Here is a 6,984-nt window from a genome sequence, read left to right as displayed (position 1 = left end):
CAGATTCATTTAAAGATCAAAATACCTTAAAGCTCCTTGCTGTACTAACTACATGTGCAGAAAGTAATTGATATAAACAGAGGGGACAAATCACTAAAAACACCTCTCTGTATAAAGAAAATCTAACAGCACCTCAAACTGTACCCTCCAAAATCACTCAGCTTGAATTGCTGTTGTAGTTATTCCACACAACGTTAATTAAACACTCCCTTGCAATAATCCCAAAAGCAATTAAAACCTATTGCCTTTTGACTCAAGAAAACTGACTACTGCCCTTTATGTAAAAATCACTATGCCCAGTGTTTACAAAAGTTTCTCCTCATCAATCAGTGGACAAGGGTTTAGAGAAGGGCGACATGTTTTGAGACTCAGTGACTCCTGTAACCCAAACCCTGGACTAACCAACATCCCCAACCAGACACAACAAACAGGTCAACAGGTCAAACTGACAGAAACAAGTGCTTCAAGTGTCTGTTGCTCCAGTCCCAGTGACCACAGTGTGTGGCATTTATTAAACATAATATAAATCCAAATAATCATTTAGATTGGAGTTTATGATACGACAGCAATACGCAAAAGCTTTTTTAAACAAATGCCCAAGCTCTCATGTGAGGAATAACATAACTTCACAGATAGTACTGACACACAGTAAAGTTACACAGCGACACTTGTTAACCATCTGCCAAATATTTGAATTTGCCGAGAAAAAACAACAACACACCAGCTTTATCATGAGAGCTGTTGTGAATTAAATAATGTTAGCTCACGTAGATAAACGAGTGCAAGAGAAATGACAGAGGACCCATAAGGTCACTTAGATAGAGTGCTGTTCATATAAACATACCTACCTTACAACTTCATAACCGTTTAGCAGCGTCTCTCCTCTCCGGGTGATCTCCTATTCAATAGAAGTGCGCCTTTTTCCTCCGCCAAGGGGGATGGCGTCCAAATTAAAGCGGTCCGCTCCCTGTTTTTTCCGTCTGGGAAAGTGACAGGAGGACTGGCGTTAGATGGCTCAGCAGGTACACCTTCCTCCTGTTGCTAACCCAGTGAGTATTGAAAACTCAGCGTCCAGCTATTACCACTTGTCTGACATCTGCATGGGACGCTGTTTCCATTTATAAACTATCAAACTATCTCGTAGCACATTGCCGAAATTTGTTGAGCTCCATTCAAAACACAAAGCCAACACATGGGACAACCCCCCGCCCTCTCCTGTGCTATATTTGCATGCGCGTAAGATGCTCATTTACGTGACAGCATCGCTAATTATGTTATTGAGGAGTTAACGCTACACTGACGCTAGTCTCTGGGGTATAAATCAGACGTAAATAATACTGCATGAAAACATGCATGCAGCCGTGCACACACCACATCCAGCATGCTATGCTACGCACGGCTACACAGAGACATGCCCACTGCCCAGGATGCTAACTTAGCATGCTAGGTGGCTCGCTAGCTCGTTGACGTGATTATAAATATTAGCATTAGCAAAATGGGAGCATACCAGCGCACTGAGGCTAGCCAGCGGTGTTCTGGGCTCAACGCTGAAGCCGAGCCTAAAAGGAGACGTCGCTCGGTGTATCCGAGTATGTTTACCTTGCTTTGTAACGTGTGTGTTTGTTTCTGATGTGGATTTAGCGCTTGTCCGCCATTTTTTTCTACACGATGAGGAGGGGGTGTTTTGCCAACATTTCTTGTTGGGCAGTCTGTCAGGCGGCGGGCAAGCTGGAGGATGGAGAAAGGACGAAGCAACGACCCCTGGCGGCCAAAAGAAGGTATTTCAAGCAAGGGGAAAAAAAACATAAAATGTAAAAAAGAAATATTTTTTTCAGTTTAACCCCAGGGTAAACCAAAACATATCCCAATCATCTTGTATCTGTTATCGTTTACACTACAATACCAAACTATCTTCTGTACTTACATATTATCTTCACTGTAATACACAGTACAATTTGTGAAATAGCATGTAACTACATAATATCGATTTATAAGCAGGCTGTTTGTTGTACTTATAATACATATACACTCAGTTACCAGTTTATTAGGTACACCTAGCTAAAACTAATACAATCTAATCTTGAGAGAGAAAGACAGAGATACTGTACATAAATAGGTGTATTGGCAACACTTTTTCAACATCATGTCTTTGACGTTACTTATCTGCTGGCACATACAACAAAATCAACATATCAACAAGTTTACACCAATATTGATACACCATTTATTTCAGCATCTTTTGCACTTCCACACCCACGCGCTTTTTGCAACCCTGTATGCAGCATTCACAAAGACGATGAATATATGCAGTTTTCTATTTGTTGTTTATATAAAGAGTATGTATCTACTTGTCTGTACATACATTAGTAGCTATACATTTACGTTTCCTTGTCTATGTTGTGCATTGTTGTCATTGTTCATGTCTGTATGTATCTTCCTGTACATTTATTTGTGGCACTAAGTCTAAATACATGAGAGTTACTGGAAACCAGAATCAACTTTTTTTGTGTACTTGAAAATACTTGGCCAAGAAAGCTAGTTTTTATTCTAATAGTGTCAGTGGATCTTAATGATGAGTTATAGGGACTTTTAATGCACTGCTGAGAGAATGCTAGTAAGAATGCTGCAGTTTTTCAGTTCTTATGTAGCTCTTTAATTTGAAATAAAGTTTCGTTAATAATAAGCAGTCATTTTATCACAAGTCAATAACCATGATCATTAATTTATCGCAAGAATATTAAAAGAAGACAAATAAGAATGGATTTTTTGTAAACGTTGTTATTTCAGCATTACCGCCGTTCAGAGCGCTGCTCTAGTTTCATTTAAACTGTGCTCTAGTTTTGAGTGTTTGAATAAAGATGTGGGGTATTTGCCTTGAGCATAACATGAATAAAATTTGATTATCAGTGCACACAAAGCTTAACTTATTAACCACTATTTGTTCCAGTTAAGATTGTTATAACATTGACACACAACGTCAAAATGTACTACAAATAGAGACATTTATAAATATATTTATACATTTCAAACACAACATAATCCACGTTCCCAAAGTGAAATCTGGGTAAAATATCACTGAAATACGGTATGCCTGCAGTAGTGTGATAAACCTGGCACAGTAGAATATCTCTAAAGATATTGTAGATAAATTGTGTAGGTGTGAAAATTAGAAATAGGGGCCATTTGGTAATGCCATGCCAATTAGGTCTGGGTAGCAACTGTAACTGTGTGATTTGGAGAAACACCCAGCAGTTCAATTGTGTGTAATGGTCACCTGGCAGCACTGCTAATGCCCATTTCAGCCTACGCTGGGCAGGCCATGGCCCAGTGGCCCCCTGCACCCCAGGCAATTATGTTTGGTATCACACGGTGAAAAGGGTTAATTGGCAGCGCCCACGCGCCTGATTGGACCTGTTTCACGCCTGTCGGCCTTCATCGCATCAAAGGAAGCCCCAGTCCACCAAGCACCATTATTAGAACACTCACAAACACACACACACACACACACACACACACACACACACACACACACCTCGTGGACACACTCTATACACAGACTCTATACTTAAATCTAATATTCTCATGATTGTACATATGTGGAGGAATAAACACACATGCACATAAGCACAAGCATAATGAATACACACACACGTGAAAAAACACAATCAAAATACGCAACACACACACCTACAGAAAAACGTTGATACTGAAATACTGTTGCACACTTAAGTATTCATTGTCCTCATGCAGAGACATAAGTGTGGTCACACTTGCATGCACACAGGCATTATGCAAATCACTTTCTGGATGATCCTGAGTAATATCACTAGGGGTCAGTGTTGTTTAATACAAAGCAGGGCCAGATCATTCTGCCACTTTCCCTACATTCATTTCATCGTGATGATTTTGTTGTCCTCTGAGCACAGGACAGTGCCTCTCACTATCCTCTTAAAACAATTAAACTTGCTTATGGATTTTATTCCCTTTCAAGGAAATTAATTTTGTAAAATAATAAGATGAATAATTCTTTGGTTTTGTTTCCTTTTCAGACAGTTATGTATCAGATGTATTTGAGGACTAATTGTACTCTAGTTTCTCTGTCAGAGTTGCTGTAATTATAGGCAAACTAAGTGTCGTGCAGTGAAGCCATGCCTACTGTATACTGTGTGCCTGTCAGTTTGTCAGGGTCTCCATGTGGTTCTAGTTTTTCATTAATAAGGCTTCAACCACTGAGCTACTAGCTGTAGTCTATGAAAGTCCATCAGCCATTATACAAGCCAGCTTGACAGGCAAATAACAACACTGACAATGTGTCCCATCCAACAGTCCGCTGTAGTATGAATCATATGACCCAAGATTCAACAAACTGGACACACAAAGCACATTAGTGAATTAAGCGAACGTCCTACATTTTTAACAATATTTACCAAAATTATCTTCACTGATCCAATAAAATCACCATAAATATAAAGAGCAGCAGTTATAAGGAGAATTATCAGGAGAGATATATAGTATGTCACTGTAAGCACATGATAGAGACAAGCTTTTGATAAAGGTATTACAGACACGATCAGCAAGATTTAGTTGGGTCTAATTTTTCGGAATATTTGGAGGGTTGAAAGACTGAAAATGCTTGCAAAAATCTGATTCTGCACACTCAAAACACATGCAAATCATTGATACAAACTGCACCGTTTGATTTGCAGATGCAGATATCTTTGATAGCTGTCGTCAGGTAATTTCAGAGGTAATTTCAGAGGTAATTTCCTCTTATCTTGTTAGCACGGTTCCACAGTTACATATAATACAAATATACGAAGAGCCTCCAAATGTACAATTTCGAGACAGACCTATTGTGTCAATGAAAATGTAAATTCTCATATTAGTGTTTACTCTTTTCTTTTGGCAGCGGTATCAGTTTTTGGTCTGTTTGAAATGTCTTACTTGCTCTTTTTATTTTATCGCACTAATTGAATCTGGCTCTCTTAGCTGGCAATGTGTTTTTGGATTTTCAAACATGTTGCTGTAGGTGTCCGCTAGCCAATGGCATGGCTCCACCGCCGTGGTCTGTTTCTGCACATACAGACAGTACAGCAAGGATCTTCTCCCACTGTGCCTCCTTGTCACTTTCAGCACTCTGGCACGCTCCAACAAAGTCGCCCCTCTCACACATACACAAATACCCAGACACACACAGGCATAAATAGACACGCACACACATACATGCACATGTGCACACAGTGAGAGTCGGATTGCGTGTGTTCTCCTCCCCGACTGTGCCTCAGAGGGCTCTGCGCTTGTTCCACAGACGAGGACATGCATGCGCACACACACACACACACACACACACACACAGTCCTGATACACACTTCCCATCTCTGCTGGCATCCTGGGAGGGACGTGCAAGAGAGAGAGCAAGAGCATATGTTGGATAGACGTTTGTTGAGGGGGGATATTTCTCTTTGGATGTTGTCTTACAAGCTCTGACGGCGTGGCGCAGAAAGAAGGCATTTTTTCGTCCAATTTATTAATCCTTTTAGGCAATGTTCTCTGTTCAGAAATGCAAATTGAATCAATCTGAGGCTGACTTTAAGACTTTTCAAGTGGGATTTAATTAGAAGCCAGGGCCTGCAGTTTTTAATGAGAGAGGGGGTGGAGAGATGGAGAAAGAGAGAGAGGGAAAGAGAGGCATGGGGAGGGAGAGTGGGTTGCGGTTTTGATCTGGGGGTCCTGCTGGAGAAAGGATATACAAACACCCACAACATACACGCACGCACACAAATGCACCCCGTAGAGCCGAGTATGAGGCGGATGCCCGCTGTTTGGTTTTTCTTCACTTCCCTCATCTCCGTCTTGTGAGAGTTCGACCAGAGATCTTGTTACTTCAGTATACATCTCAAACCCTAGCACCAACCAAGCATATCTCGGCATAGATGGAGGTTAGCTTCATGCTGCTCTTCAGTGTTGGAGCTGCTCAAAAGTAAAAGACCTTAGGTTAACACCGGATGGCTCCCAAGCGTTAGGGCATGTAAAGCCATGTGAAGCTGGTCATTGCAGGAAAAAAACACATACCTACCTCCCTGGATCAGCAAACATTTGAAGTAGATGGATAGTCCGGGTTTCAAGACTGACACACCTCAACCACTGTGACACGCACAGATATGAAACATTGTACTGAACTGTGTGTGTGTGATCCATGCCTGCTGCTATTCAGTATTAATTTATATCAGTTAAAAGAGAGGAAACTGCATTGTTGCTCTTGGGTGGATTACTAAATGGGACGTCCAGGACTTAGGGCCCCCGAGTGATTCTTTATGAAGTGGCTGTTATTATCATTTCCTGCTGAACAGTCAAATGCAGGGATGCCCTGATCACATTGTTGTCAACCAACAGCAGCACTTTGTTATGTTAAACCTGTTAGTTTCTGTAAGATGTCACAGAAAAAAAAACTACCAAGCAATGTTGACTAAGGGGCTGCTACATATGAGGGTGCGGCCTCTTACATGTCTTTGCCCGGGGGCCGATGATCTCATAATCTATTCATGCAGTTGATGCTGTAGTTCCCAACCTTTTTGGTTTTTGTGACCCCTTAAAATGAACCCATGTTTACTTGAGAATCAATAGCACAACCAACGAGTGGTTTTAGCTCCTCAGATTGTTTTATTTGACTAAGTTTTAAAGACAAGAAGAGCTCCATCTATTATTTCACAAGTACAAAGACTCAAGTCTAAAAATGAAAATTTCATGTACCAGTTAACTCTTAATCCGTCAGATTTATCTTACAACCCCTTTCGGGTTCCTGATCCCCATGTTGGGATCCACTCCCATAGCTTCTTGCCCATTTTGCTGTAGGTGAATGTGTGCGTTTCCATGCATATATGCAAGATGGTACGTGTGAGTATGTGGCTGAGCGTGTATGAAGGCCATGAGTGCCAATATGTTTGAGTTATTTTTAGTTATTATAGTTACTTGAACAGTTATAGA

Source organism: Enoplosus armatus, chromosome 9, assembly GCF_043641665.1.
Source record: "Enoplosus armatus isolate fEnoArm2 chromosome 9, fEnoArm2.hap1, whole genome shotgun sequence".
Classification (NCBI taxonomy): domain Eukaryota; kingdom Metazoa; phylum Chordata; class Actinopteri; order Centrarchiformes; family Enoplosidae; genus Enoplosus; species Enoplosus armatus.
This window is presented reverse-complemented; position numbering follows the sequence as displayed.